This window comes from Nomia melanderi, chromosome 13, assembly GCF_051020985.1.
Source record: "Nomia melanderi isolate GNS246 chromosome 13, iyNomMela1, whole genome shotgun sequence".
NCBI classification, from domain to species: domain Eukaryota; kingdom Metazoa; phylum Arthropoda; class Insecta; order Hymenoptera; family Halictidae; genus Nomia; species Nomia melanderi.
In genome coordinates, this window is record NC_135011.1 from 10,246,258 (window position 1) to 10,263,089 (window position 16,832).

The following is a 16,832-nucleotide window of genomic DNA, read 5'->3' on the forward strand; positions in this document are numbered from 1 at the left end:
AAGAAAATGTCACGTACAAAAACGTACTTTATCGAATATACGTGGCATTATGTTAAAAAACAATCGATACACGGTGTTGTGAATGTATGCGTAACGTATACTTTGTCGTATATGTTTTAAAAAAGAATTGTTCAAGGTTTCTTCTGTTAAAAATAAATAACCAATTTGTAATACCGTTTCATTATAAAATAAATAATAGATACCTTTTGACTTATGAATACACATAGAATGAACTAATTATACATAGTATAATGAACGGTATAATTAAACGGGCAAATAAAATACTGATAGATTTTCTACCCCCTCAATTAATTGAAATTGATATTTCAACACACTTAAAAAATAACGCACACCAGTGTGCCAGAAACAAATTCAACATACAAAGACTAAATATCGACAAAAACTTAACCACGAGAGTTATAGTGTGTCAAAGAATAACACACATAAATCAAGCTACTATCAGAAGCACTCTATCTAGATTTACAAACGTCATTGCTCACGAACAAAAGGTTAATCCGAAAACAATATTTATCAGATTACAGCGCTGGACGATAGTGACGCAGGTAATTCTAATTGCCGTGTATTAGGTAATGCCTCGATCTATTCGTTTACCTGAAAAACAAATGAAGTTATCGCGCGGTTTCTGTTTGCCCAACGTAATATCGCTCGCACAAATAAACATTCGAATATGCAAATGCTCATTCCGCACGCGATGGTATTCGCAAACAAACCCCAACAGTGTTGGCTACCCCGAAGTACGATATTGAAAATTGCTCCTCTATAGCGTTAATTTCGCCGATCGGCCCCGATCAAGCCGCCACCGTAATCCCTGCTCCCCGCGCTGAAAATCAACGTCTACGGTAATTGTCGCGAACATCCATAATGACCGTTTGTAAATCGCATCTAGAATAATCACCGCAATCGGTTGGCTAGTTAAAACCATTTCGCCAAATTATGAGCCGCCACTAATCATTCCGCAGCCGGTGACCAGCCGTACCGGTGACTGATTTTCCTATTTAGACACGTCGGAATCGCGTTTCCCGGCTCGGTTCCCTCATAGTCATTCAACTTTCCTCTGTCAGTCGAAGGACAAGTCGCTTGAAACGCGTATCCCCGGCCATGTAAAAGTGAACGTTGCCGTGTCAAACTTGATAATGAAAGGTAGAACGGGTAGCTAAACAAAAGGCGCACAGTTTTCTGGATGAATGAATGCGTCCGTGACCAGAGGACGAGGCGTTACGCACAACGCACGGAGATTCCGAATCGATAATTATCATTTTAATGAAATATCATATGGAAAGAGTTATCGGATTTTAATGTCTTTAAATGTAATCATTATGTTAATGGAATGTCAGGGTTGGCAATATATTCCTGGTATAATATTAAAATACCGTGGTGAGCGTTCCGGTTTATAATTTCAGAATTTAAACGATTCGCAAGAAGTTGGTCACCGAGTCACGCGAATTTATGTCAACGAATCTGTGCGATTCACATTACCGTTTAATCGGAGTTACGATCCTTGTCCACTGAACAAGTTAATAATGTGAATTTCATTTTTAATCGCACGTTGTGCTGAAATACGTATTATATTGTATTTAAATATATGCGTAATCTTGATTAAATTTTAAATTTAATATGTTTGTCATTTGCGTAATTGAAACATATATACAATGAATGAAAAAAGTATTTCAGGTGTTAATGCTGTTTCTACTAATACATTGAATTGGATATGAATTTAACTTTCCTTAGTAACTTTCCTTAGTTAACTTTCCTAAAAATAAAGCCATTCTAAATTAGTTAATTGAATTCGTGTAGCCTGCGCCATTAATTAAAATTTCTTTTATTGTTAATTTACCACGGAAATTCTGTAATTTCCTATTCAAAATACTGCTTGCTCTCTTAATGAACCTCTCGAATTTTTTTCTCCAGGCTGATGCGACGAGTACAAAAATCAAGATAACTGCGTACGACACATTAATAATCCTGACCGCCATATTGAAATCGCGAGTTTCATGGCGAACCATTTTTCAGCATATACATTTCACCGTGTTATTGATGAAACGATTAAATTTGATGAAATATACCATTCGCAAATAAAAATAGATAACAAATTGATCTATCAATGAAATATTTTCCACGTCGGACCGCTGGTTCCCCGCCTAACATAACAATTTTTAAAAGTCGACCAGTTACACGACGTCACGCAGTACAAACGATTTTTACGATCTAGACGAACAATGATGTATTCGAAACTTCTTTCGCGCGTTTGACACATTGTGACGTATATTCTTGTGCAGGCAGTGCACACCTCATAATTCCAGGCATGTCGCGCAGCTGTTCATCGTCGACTCGCGCTCCCGCGCACTGGTTCGCGTAAACAGCTTGTTCGACGTGAAGCGTGGGTACACTACGAAACTCGTGTATTAAATACACGATTAATTAAACGTTACATGTCGCGGTGGCGTCACGCCACCGGATTTCGTTGCCCGTTTGGTTCATTATCGGAGATCCTGAGATGTTGTTTATAGAACATCCTTAAATGTAGCCACGACTTCCCCTTACAGTGCTCCCGGAAAAGCCATTATGACGACAACGGCTTGCCATGGGTAATAGCGCAACCAGGAATTTAATTATCATTTTAGGCGGTGCGGAAAGCAATTATCGGAAATTCAGTTTGCAATAGCCAATGGAACCTTCGATCTAGACTAACGGGGACCGCTACTTCTGTACACCTGCAAAAGACCGAGCTCATTAGGAAGCACTTTTCTCGACGATTATGCAGTACTTTAAGTGGAGCACTTTGGCCACGCATGCATGATGCATCGGCAGCGGTTCGATAAATATGAAATTCTGGATGGTTACTGTCCATAATATTTCCGCCATGTGTCGCTGTGATCACTTTGGGAATCGTCCGACAGAAATCTCGTTACAGTACTAATATTTCGCTAAGAAAATTATGAAATTTTCTTTGGAACACAGTGTCCAAGCTAATTTGAATTAGGTACGTTAATAGTTAATGTGCAGGTTATTGGGATTTTGTTTGCAGTAGACGCAGCAATTTTATAGCTATTAAAGGAATTCCTTGGTAATATTGAATTATAAAAGAATTTATATATTATTCTGATTGATTCTGTTAATCATTAGTGTAAATATTTGTATAAATTATTTAGACATGTATTGTATAGAAATCACATCGTTATAAAGAAGTTAGAGCAAGTTTCATAAATCTTGCACATTAATGTTCAAGTATAGGTCGTGTGTATGTTTTTAGTGTGTACATTGTGGTCTAAGATTATTTGAAAGTTGTTACATTTCAAACCATTGAATTCGTCTTTGTTGTATTAAAAAAAGAAACGAAGGATAATATTCCATTCAAGAATGAGAGACTCGGGTGATTTCATAGTCTGGAAAATCATGATTCATAAAAAAATTATTATCCTACATTTGAAGGAACACCTAGCAATTCACGTTGAGCACGATAAAACAATTATCCGTGGTAGTAATCTCGTTTTACTGGCGTGTTTCTTTCTAATAATAACACGTGCAATTATTCGTGTACATTTCCGGCGGATGAAATCGGGTTAAGGGTTCATTCACGTTTTTCAATCATTTTGATTCAGTGACTGTGAATGGATACGGCAATTTAACAAGAAATCTACAATACCGTGCTATATAATCCTGGAAATATCAATTTCTCTGTGAAAAGAGTGGAAATTCTATATTCCGCTATAAAATTCTTCGAGGCGGGAATATGCTATTATAAGAATTTCAATATGGTAAACGACAATTTCAGACAAATTTAAATATGTTCCGGTAACACTTCTAACACGAGACCTGCAGACATCTTTTATGCATTTCATTGTATTGTACCTAAAAAAATGAGCGTCTATTCATATAGATCTTAGAAACTAGAATTTCAAAAACTGGGAATTACCACAAATTTTCGTAACGAATTCGTGTACATAATCTTCATGAACTAATACGTCAGTCAAATTGACGGAGTACGTAAATCTAGTGTTAAGCTTTGTAGCTTATTCAGCAAGAGGCTTTGCACTTTGAAACTTTGTGCTAATCCATATTAGATGCTAAGTTATAGCAAAAGATTGTTCAGTTTAATATTGTCTATATTCGTATTAATCTGCTCGTATATAGAATTTACAGAAAATAGAAAAAACTCTATTAAAATCACTACGTCACGATATTTGAAAACTTAGGGGATGTTAAAACTGTGCAAACATGAGTAATCTATAGAATAATTACTATTCGATATTATCGACACGCAGGAAGGAACCTAGTAACAGGAAAACGGGTGCGGAAATAGTAACGCGTTCATGCGGAGTTCAAAGACGATCTATGGCACAGTATTTGCTCTGGCAATGCACTCTGAAAAATTGCGGACAGTTGTATCGTTCCGAATAACAGACATTGGCCTGTTGAAATCGAAGCAGCAGGATACGGAACGCGCGGCAATCGCAATATGGAAGATCGAGGAAACGTATAATATTTTCTGAGTGGTTAGAACGCGGGATATCTATGCTCTCGGCTGTGACACAATTCCCGGGATGTTCTCCATCGCACGGAAAACTGTTCGTCACCGAAGCCACCGGGAATACACATCGAATATCGCTTGTATTTTCCGTCGGTGTGGACCGGTCGCGTAACCCGCCGCTTAGGATCGAGGACATTAAACGTTTCTCCATCGATCAGAACTCGATTACTACTTCAAACTTAAATTTTACTTACAAGGAATGTTATCGAACCTGGAAATCCAACAAATTATGAAACTTTGTGTATAAGTAGTGTAAGTCAAGCCTAATACATTGCACTTTTTTTCTCGTACTGAATTTCACTTCGAAAGAGTGAAACCGCACCTTGTAAACAATTATTGTTTTCTGAAAAAAGTTTAAACAAAAGATAGATTGTTTTTTACGTCTACAAAATTGCAAAATAAAATTTTTCAAAATATTCCCACCAGCAATCCTTAAAACTGATATTTTTTGTTTAAACATTTTTTCGTCATCTCTTATCGTTCTCAAGAGAGTCCACGGGAAAGAAAAATTTGAATTTATCACAAAGTGAAATTCGATTCAAAGAAAAATTGCAATGTATTAGGCTTGACTTACTCTATTTACACACAAAGTTTCATAATTTTTTGAATTTCGGGGTTCGATAACTTCCTCTATTAGTTCGATTGTAAAATTACTTTTATATTCGTAACTTTAGCGAATGTCAAAAATTACGCGAAAAGCAAAATGGAGCTATCTGTGTTATCCATCGGTAAAAAAGGTTTCTAATTTTGTATTTTGCAATCAAGATGTGGGATAACTTTGCGATTCTAAATGTCTCCAAGACAAAAGCTAATAAAATGAAATGGCAGATATATACCAGGTTTAAAGAATTTGGTTAGACTTTTTATTTTATGGTTGGAATATAAGTTTATGATGCTACAATGCAAGATAAAGCTGTTAGTACAGACTATCGGTAAAATAGATTTCTAATTTGGTGAAGGGGTTAATAGAATTGATGTGTCGAAATATTTGATCTCGTTTCGATCAAATGAGACATTATATTTCGTATCATACATTATAGAACATTTATTTATATGGAAATAACAAATTATAATACGTGAATTTCATATTTATTTAAACAGTAGTATTGTAGTTAACAGAGCTCTAGAATTTGTTTAATTATTTGAGGTCTGTTACGTATATGCAATTGAATATTTATTAGCATTATTAGTATAAATAACAGAGCGTTAAAACTTTTCATTTGTTTAAAATACACCTTCTTTCTAAAACCTATTGTTTACCGGAAATTAGAGTTAGGAGGGAACATCCAGTTTTCACATATATATTTTAAAGCTCAACTAACTCTGACTACGTAGTGGTATGTTGAAAGAATGTTAATCCATGAGTTTAAACCTGATTCAAGTCTCAGCAGCAAGCAGCAAAGTTACTGTCTACTATTTTATCCCCCGTGCTTCCACACACCACCCATAGTTATGGATAAATCTGAATATTTTTGTAGTTCTCCAAACATTACAATTTTGTAATCTAATATTAAACTAATAATATTTTCAGTCATTTTTATACTTTTATTTGCATTCAACATTTATTTTAATGAAACCTAAGACTTTTAATATTTTCATAATATTCTGTGATATTCTCCATTATCCTACTTCATTTTGCCAGTAAAAGAGCTTCACTTTCAATTATTCTTCATAGTTAAACACTTTACAGTTACCCATTTATACACTTAATACTGCAGAAGACACAATAAAAATTTGTTAATTTATCAATTATTTACAGCAATATTAAGACATTGTTATCTTATACATTTTTAGGCTTTACCCAATTTTATTCGCATACTTCCAAACGTTCAGCGGAATCTCTAAGGCTATCTACGACTCTGACGGGAGGACTAGCTAGTTTATTTAGAATTTTGATTTCTTATGTGTAAGAATATTGGCGATATTAAAAATGACATGAGAGCTAATGAAAGCTGACCAATTACACTATATTCCTTTGGAAAATATTCTCGTGGGAGACGCAGAATACACGTATTCCAGACTAAGAACGATTGCAGAGCAAACTTGGCGTAACCAAATCAACGATCCAATGACTTCCACGTGGTCATTTATCTAACCCTTGTCAGAGAACAACAGGATGATGCAGGATGCGTCTGAAACACCGTGAACGGAAGATTTCGACCTCGGTCGTTTCTCCTTCGTCACCGCCACCATTTCCTTCCTGAACGCAGACGTCTCCTTCGCTCTACGATTTGAGGAAGTGCAAGTAAGTGCGACGACGATTCGACATCCGAGAGAAAACGCTATTGCAGCTCTACTGCCGATGAAAACTACCACGAACGAAGCTACCCCTATCGTATAGTAGTTGGTAATTGTCTTACTAAGAGGAAACGATTCTAAAGTATTCTTTTTCATTGATCATACTAATATTTTCTAAGAATTCATGTATTCTAAATTGAATGAGAAAAAAATAAAATTATTAGGGTAACTGATTTTTTAAATATGGTGGAATTTAAAGTTAAAATATTCATAGTTTATTCAATAGTAATATAATACATTATGATATACGTAAGTTTTGTGATTTGTTTTATTGTCAATTAAACTAATACCAGAGAAATGTGTGTAACACATTAATTGCCATAGTGATGACCGATTTTACGATTTTCTTGAAAATGAAAAAGATTGATGCTGGATAAAAATGTTTAGTAATGTAAGTAACTATATAATAGAAATCATGAATTATTAATAATTATTTATAATACCATTTACCTTTGCTATGAAAGAATAAATATATTATATAAAATACAACATTTTTATTCTAGCCAATACATTACGTACAATAGAAACTCGTGATGGAAATTTTAAGCTAAATTCAGTAAACCTAAATATTACTTCTTTTTAAATATGAACTAAATATATCTATTACTTTTCTATTATCAATCGTCAATGGTTAAAAGTAACGTAAACATAGAATAAGTATCGAATCCTTCCATGTTTCTAATAGGGTAGGTCAGGGAAAGATGTCACTTTTTAAAAAAGAACTATCACATTCTAAATATAATTGACACCTATAGAACAATCAAACATATTTATAAAGATAAATATATCTATATTAGAAGAACAGTTAAATAGGTTTCTGTACAAGATTCACTATACCACTCAAGAAAATTGAGAATATTTGTCAATTTTAACCCTTTGTGGACGAATGTCGACATTTTAGCGAGATTAAATGCTCACCTTTGGAATACTAAGTTGCAAACGAATTATTTAATTACTTGAATAACAAGAGATCAGTGTATAGCTTCCTTTTTTCTATTTTTTAAGCATTCGATGTATAATTCACCTTCATATGTGGCAAGCTTTGTGTACTTTAAAGAGTCTTCGTCCGCAAAGGGTTAAAAGGTCTCAACGCAGAGCCATCTCACCCGAAACTAGTCTACATTATTAACACTAGAACCACCGAGCATTTAACACGATTAATATGTAATCTCTATAAAAATTATAACAATATTTTATGTTCAGTTTCTCCAGCCATGCATTATAGTATTCAAGTAAAACGATTTATTTTCAAAACCATTTCGAATATTCAGTGCTTTTAACATATAAATGACTGACTGGTGCGGTAGTTCGAGTGTTAACAATAAAATAGTTTCATCAAGCACAGTTATGAAAGAAATCAAAGAATAAGCGCTTAACACTAAACGTACCACGCCCAGTCAAATGACCGGTACTACCGAATAAAAAAATACATCTATAATTTCCCGTTCTCGTTAGAAACAGATGGAAACATATAATGTTTTTCTTCTTATTCAACAGTTATTTTGTGCATTGATTTCGTATTAAATCAACAATCACCTACATTCCTTTTGCAAAAATGTAATCGGTAGTTAAAGTGTCGGTACGTTTAGTGTTAAGGAACATTCGCGAATACCTGTATTCTTTCACCTTCAATTTTAGACTTTTCTCCTCCTAATTGTACTGCACTGTACTGCACGATCTGAACCACTGTGTGTCGCAGGAACGAGGAAAGAAGGAGAGGGCTCTCCAGCCGAGAGAAATCCGCCGGTGAACGTTAAGGCTGACGGAAATGAGACGCCGTCTACGCCCGCGACAAGATTTTGACCCGGATAGAAGCTGGTTCCACGGGGATCCCCACGGGTGGCTCGATATGCCGGGGGAAAAAAATGGATGGATGGAAGGGGACGATACGGGGATAAGCCGTACAGTTATTGGAGCTCTACGAGCGGTTATTGAAATGACTCTTTGCCCGCCGTCTACCACCCCCGCTGGACGCGTGAATATGCTACCATTCGGGCAAACGAGTGCGTATTTCTTGCCGTTAGAAAATGGCTGAATGTTCACCAGCCGTGAAAAAAAGCTTCCTACGACTCGCGGGGCTCAATTTGTGCGAGCCGTGAATGGCACCGGTGTAAAAGGATTAATTCCTCGCGCGGGGGTAAATTAGTGGAGCTGTTATTTTTTAGGAATTCTGTACCGTTGTCTTTGTTATGTTCGTTCATTCGCACGTTCAGCGACGTGATGGTCATTAATTAACGACGATATAAAATGTAAGTACTTAATACTTTGGTGTTATAGATTTTAACGTAAGTATGAAAATATTAAACAATACTTAGTAAATATTTAAATTAACATATTGGCGACCGGAAACGAGTTTTCTTGTTTTAGGTGGTGATTTCTTATTTTTTCTTTTTCTTTTTCCTATACAAATAATTGTATATGTCGTCATTAGCGGTTGACAATACGTTAATATTTAACATTAATAATCAATACCGTTGTAATATAAATGATATTATGACAGGAAAGGAAGTAACATCCATGTTTGTAACTGAAATAATTTAGCTTTTACTTTTGCATCATTTATTATTAGTTTAGTAATATTGTATAACGTAAACGGAAAAATAAATATAATCAGGCGCTTAATATAATATAGAATTCATTTTGTTGACTTTTGGGAGTATAAGATTTTTGAAATTGTGAAGATTACAGTTTGTAAGGTTTTTGAATTGAAAGTTTAAATGTTTCATTTAATTAACCTTTGAGAATATTTGCTATATAGATTGTACGAAGAGCATTTTGTTCTAAGATTTATAATGAAGCTTTTCGTTGCACTATTCTTTAAGATGTAATTCCGATAGTCTAATTAGGTACATCTTACGCTGAAGCACTACTTCATCATAACCGCATCTCCATTAATCTCTATTTCGTAGCACGGTAGAATTATTATACTACTTCAAGTAATCCAAAATTTCTCAAAACAGTCTCTCAAGAGTCGATTTCATTTATTCCTGGACAGAATTATCGCCCGAAGCAGGTAAAACAAAGTTGAATAGATAACAATGTTTTGCAACGTTCTATTACCTGGGAAGAACATAGTTCTCGAAGTATTAAACTGATTTTAGGAGTTCACGATTACCATAGGAGATGAGAAAATAATTTAATCGATGACAAAGCAGTCTCGAACGATTTGTTCATTCGATAAATTGGCTACAGTCATGAGTAATCTCCATTTCTCTTTTCTTCGTGTATGTTTGTCGAAGGTAATTGATCATTAAATTGCATTTATTATAGATTCAAAAATTAATAATACGGATACCAATCAGTGTTAGTATTACTCCTTAAATATTTAACATGTATCCGTTGTTTCAGGCAGAAATTATTCCATCCTATGGAAATTGAAACTTAATGGGAGCCGCGGGAAATAACGAAAATGTTTAAAAAGCAATATGGTGGTAGGATTATTAAGCATTAGCTGTACAAAGTAAGATAGAGTATTAAAATAAATGAATGATATTAAATTATTTGTGAATAATACATATTTTTAAACATTCAGTGATGAGTTCTGGTTTTAATATTGAAGCTCAAAACCTTTCATCATCCAATTATGAAAAATAATTTTTATCAAGTTTGAAAGTAATATATTAAATTGCTTCTTTATGCAAAATGTAAAAGCACATACAAATATGATCATTTAACTTTCAAAATAAACAAATGTATGATTAATATAAAATCCGTTTCTCTCTAGTATAATATTATGGATTAAATATATGGATCAAGTAATAATTATTGTAAAAGATATCACAGAATAAAACGTGAATTTTCGTTATATTAACACTATGCTGATTGGTTATGAGTTATTATGGTTATTTCCACAACGGAAACCGTTCATAAATTAAATTACGTTTTCATTTTACACATTTTCATCTGAAGTCAATATAGGTCTTCATTAAAGCGATATATATTCGTCAATATATTATATGTAAATAAAGTATGTACATTGAAGTTTAAAGGAATAATTCTCGGATAAAATTACCGGTCAGTAATAATTCAAGGTATGAAGCTGTTAACTATGAAATTTAATTTCAAAAGTCACCCATTGTGCGCACAATAAAATCAAACAACGAAGTGTATACTTGTCAAACGCAGGACATTTACACGTATAATATATTCTAGCGAAAAAGTACAGCAAAACGAAGAATTACATGTGTATCTGAAAAAATAAATAATTCATCGTTGAAAAAATCAATATTATTTCGTACTTTAAGGTGACATTTGTACTTGTCAAACCCAGTTAATTATAGTTACATTGTGTACCGGTTAATTCTTAGAAAACTGAGATGCGAGACTGGCGATCTTCACTATCAACTTATATCACTACATGTAAAATATTCAAATACGTTGTTTTTATTTGATAAATTTTAAAATATTTTTAAAATAATCAGTTCTAATAAAATCGAACATTTCTTTAAATGATACGATAGCAAAGCTACGAAGGTAGGTATTTATATAAAAACGAGATTTCTCGTTTCCGGTACGCAATGTGTTAACAAAGAATTATCTTAAAATGATAGAAAAACAATCAGCAGTGGATGCAGCATTCAAGTTCAAAACTGTTCGAGAAACAAAAGATTTGTCCAAGAAGGAACTCGACAAAAACGATGGTCACTGTTTTGTTTCAATTCGCTCGACTAATTGCGAGCGTTTCACTATCAGCAAGTCTGACTGCAAAAAGAGAAGAAGATGGAAGGGGAAGGGACAGAATCTAGAAAAGCCTCGGTGTGGCCCGGGGCCTGCAAACTCTTTCATCTAGGTGCCATTGTTCTCCGCCCTTCTTCGGCGCTTTTTTTGCCCTCGTCCCTTTCTATCTGTCGTCTTCCGGTGTAGCCGGCTTTAAGGTTTCCTCGGGTTTTCCCGCTAGCCAGGCGGTACCTTGACCGGGTACCATGTAGTCACTTGTTCAATCAGGCCTCGTTAGGAATAACCCCGGGGCAACGTCACCTCGCCTCGTCCGCCGGAGCAGATGCTTCTAATGAAATTCTAACGAGACCGGATCTTCGTCAAGTGGATTATAATTTCCACATTGTTCGGGCAAGTAGTTTGCGTGCGTCATGGCGGCTGAGAACGGGGCTGGTAAGTCGTACCGACAGTCGATAACGCGTCAATAAAATTTAATATTATTGGGGATCATGATTTCGAGAGGGTCCGAAGGATGTTTCTTGTTACCATTTTCAAATTTTGCGATTGGGGACCTTCTTTGGCAGCTTTAATCCTTTGACACACAATATCAAATCAGACGCGTGAGAGAGTTCTAAAACGGAAGTTACATAAATTAAATGTCAGTCAATTATCTTGGGTTCAAATTGAATACTATTTTTCTGTTATTAATCGATATGTTCTAATATAAAGGCGGATATAGATGAATTAGAAGCTTTTGTTTGATTTTTTGATAGAGTATTAATGACAAAGTTATCCTAGTGAGCGTAGTTGTGAAAGAAATCACAGGACAAGGAGTTAATAGGGTGGTTGCTGAACGAAGTGTTCGTACGTAAATATTATGTTTGTTTAATCCTAACGTTATTGATTTATAATGAAGTGGACCTGGTTGATTTTTGTAACATTTTAATAGGCTGTAGGCCAGCAAAAAATATTTAATATGTTCTTTTAAATAAAATAGTACTAAAATAGTACTCGTAAAGGGGTGAGAAATATATAGTTGAATATTTTAGACATTATTATGTTTTTATAAAGTTTTGTAAATGTTTTTATAAAATGTTTACATCTATAGTGTCAATAGATTTAATAAAATTTCATATGTTGAAATAATACATTCAAAATTAATAATGTATAGACAATAAATATTTATTAGTTATTTTAAATAATCTTGACATATATTTGGTGAATCTTGATGGTGAACGTAATTTTTAAATGAACTCAGGAATAAAAGGTTTACACTGTTTATATTCGTTATAAATCATCTAGATAGGTGGGAAATGTTTCATGACAAGGATAGATTAAGAGATGATGAAAGATGACACATTAATGTCACTTTAAAATATTCGCTTCTTCTCATAATTTTACAGCAAAATTATTAATGTCACATTTCCAAGTCCTACTTTAGTTTATGATATGACTATTTGACTGTTCCTCAATCCTTAAAAAAACCTTCATTCATATCTAAAGGTCATTCTATATTTTATTGTAAATATTGACGTTTAATTTCAGATGAAACACGTTGGGTTGAGCTAACACTCAAAACATTAAACTTCCATCCAAACGCAATAAATGTTCCGCAACTGCTATTCCCCATTAAAAAACCTTTATCAAGTTAAAAATATTACCAATCATCATTCGTCATATACCAATCGAATTTCGAAAACAAAAACTCTACGCTCCTACTAGTCCACTTTTATGCGATGACAGGCGGCAGCTTGGGGCTGGCTGACATTTACAACACCGTCGGCCTAGTGTAACATTCCGCACGGTTGCCGTCGTCTCCATAAATCTCGTTTTGACATTGATCCGAAAATCATCAGGAGATGGTGCGGATGAAGCTGCGCGGTCCCGGAATGGAAATCCAAAGTCAGACGCGGAGAGACAGAGTATATGCGGAGATTAACCATAATGGAGGATGAGAATTACGTGATTTATAGGTCGGTGGCTGGGTGAAGGGGAGGAGCCAGGCACCGAGGCATCCGGAAACAGAATACCACCAAAATTCTGAGCTTTTGGCCCCGTCAACGTTTCACCAGGGGTTAATGGAAACCTCCGCACGAAACCCTTGCACAAGAGAAACTATTTCTGGCAATGAAACAGACGATTAGGACTTAGATAAATGCGAAATCGTTGCTTTCCTTCTTGGTACACGAGCTCGTCCACTTTCGTAGCTGCAACTTCGACAGGGTATATAGTTCACTTTGAACTTCGCTTTCGCGAAGATTAATTGCACGGTCGAGTATTTTGTGTACTGATAACTGATAGATGGTTCCAGTAGATTTTCCTGTAATACTAATTTGAAAACCATTTTGTTTCTTGATTTCAACAAATTTTTACTTTGAGAATAAAATACAATTTTGAATATTTGGTTTATGTTATTTAGGAAATTTGTGTGTTTCTCAGTGTGGCGCGTTATCTTACGGAGAAATGCACGAAGACTGTCTACTGATAAGATGCTTGCTCAATAAACATTTAGTTTAAAAAATTGTGTTGAGTATTAAGAACTATATATAATTTAATTAAAAACTATTATCAAAATGTGAAGAAACATTATTAAACCAGAAAATTATAACTGATTACTTATTTTTCACTGTATAAAGTTAATCCTTTGGGAGAGGTGGCTCTCAGTCACCACTCAATTTAATATAGCAAAACTATGAAATCTTATGAGTAATGTTAAGCTTTATATAATATATCAAACATGAAATATTCAAATAAAATAGCTTTGATTCTTAATTTATGTTTCCTCATTAATTGATTTCAAAGAATGTCATCTATACAGAAAAATGTTCAATATTTCTAGTGGAAAACTTTCAAATACAAATTGTTAATACAATCTTCACCAGTGATTAAGTAAATCGTACATATTTCCTCAGATATTTTGTTCATTTAATATAAATGTTTATAACAATTTATTCGTCAAACTAACGTTTCCTAGATCCGGTGTGAATGTACAATAAAGCACGTGATTCCGTTCGAAAGAACAAAGTTCACGAATTCTACGCTGCTCGAAACAGCTCGACTTTCATTTCAAACTTTTCCTGATCGTCGACAACAGTTCAACGGTTATTCGCGTAGACCAATGTAAATAGAACACCGGGTATAGGAAGAAGAGCAGAACGAACTTTCATTGAAATTAGATGCGTGTACCCGGCTTCGAATTTCTCCTATCGAATCCGTTTCGAGCCGAAGAGACAATACGCGATCGCGGTGTTCGGTGTTTATGCACGCGTCACCTCTGTGAGTACACTCTGACGCGCATTCACTGGCTCGTATGCATATGCATACACCGATCCACGGTTTCCATATGTAAGTATAATGACGCCCGTGGAAATTGAGTTCCGCGCGTAGTAGGAACCGTCGGCAAATGAATGCTGGAATTTTATTGCTCGATTCGGATATCGTTGTGATTGTCGCTGATAAATGTTCGCTGGCGAATATCTGAGAAATCTCGTTTTATGGTTCAGCCGGTATTAAGCGAAATTTTAGTACGCCATTTGAAACAGTAAAAGAGACTTTAAAATCATCGGGATAGTAAATATGAAATTGATTAATAAACAGAGAAAATAAGTAAATTTTCGGTTTTTATGTTCGACCAAATAATAGAAATAGTCGAGGGTTATTGTTCTATTCTGTATAATTCTACGGATTATAAATTCGAGAAATTCTACTGAAATCAGAAATTAATTGTGAGTATTTCGTACTATGATAAATGTTTAATGTATTCAAATAATTAAAGTAACCTTTAAATTTGTACTTCTGTTACATAAGAGTATCTTCCTAATTAAAAGTTAGAATTTATTTTCGGTAGCAATAAATAGTAGCAGTAACAGCAGCAATAAACATCTTATAAAATTAAAACAATTTATTTAGTGAAACATGAATCGAAAAATCAGGACTTATTATAATAATGACTCTTTCAATCTTTCCATATTTTACAGGTTATAAAATTTAATTTCCAATTTATTATCGTTCAAATTATTTTTTAAATTTCCACAAAGAAATACACGTACATTCATATAACAATCAAAGTTTTAATTCGTGCTCGATATTTTCTCCATTAATTTTTACACACTCACTTAATTTACTTTAATTCAATAACTTTGTTACTTTTAATTATATCTACACATATTTCGGTGTGAATTAAAGTCATTAATTATAACGACACAAATGATTATTGCACGAGTAGTGATTACTATTACCGTATAAACCAAGAAACGTGACTAATAAAAATTTATATTACGATCATCCGCGCGAACCACATTTCCAATAACACACCGTTCCCCTCGTTAAAATGAACAATTAAAGTGAAGTTAATACCCGTTGTTCTTCCTGTAACAGTGGCTTGGAATGGTAATTAGCATCGACTACCATTGTCGTGTTTACGCCGTCGGAAGTTCGTCCTGTGCGAAGAGGGAAGTCCTAAACGACGACGACATGCTAGCACATTTCGTCGCGAATATTGTTAATTAACAGGATCTGCGCTTTACGTGTCTTCAGATCCTTCGCGTTTCTTCCTCGGGTAATATCCATCCAAGACTACGTGTTAATTAGACAATCGTAGCAATTAATGTCGAAGCAATTTCGTAAAGAAATTACGCGTTCATTGTTACTGAGTGTTGCAACACGAAGAATTACATTTTATGGTAAATTAATTTCAAGAAAAAAAAAATGAACTTAACATTCAGGTTCTTTTCATCGAGAATCTTTTTAATATTTTTCACTTCACTACGTTAATAGTATTAAATCTTTTCCAAACGATTAAAATGAGACAAATTCTATTGAACAGATATTACTTAACTTTCTGAGTGTCAGGGGAAATTTGTATATATATTTGAGAAATGCCAGATAATTTAAAGCGAAAATGCATGGTTATAAACAAAAATTTATATTTCTGTCAGTTCTATCTATAGTTCATAACATTTTTATACAATACTAAAAACATGTTAGACATTCTTCATTAATAATAGAATAAAAAAAACTTTTCGCAAGTGCATGACATATCGTTTCTTAACACTCAAAGAGGTAATAATATAAATGACTAGAGAAAAGGATAGTGTTGAATAATTGATAAGTGATTAGAATAATATTGCATGTGTTCATGTTGCAATGAACCTGTTAACACTAGAACTATCGAGCGCGTTACATTATTAATATATAATCGTCATAAAAATGTTCAAAATAGATTTTTTTGGATTTCTTCGTATATCGATTGCAATATTGAAGTGAAACTATTTTTTGTTTTGACACTTTTTTTAAATAATGCTAATTCTTTCAATAATGAATTATTTAT

The 16,832-nt window shown here is 34.0% G+C and overlaps 1 protein-coding gene across 2 annotated transcripts in view; it reads right to left on the reverse strand.

Annotated features, from left to right (window-relative positions):
- The window catches only part of mub (poly(rC)-binding protein mub), a 347,807-nt gene that overhangs the window by 118,403 nt on the left and 212,572 nt on the right, over positions 1-16,832 (reverse strand). The window lies entirely within an intron of this gene.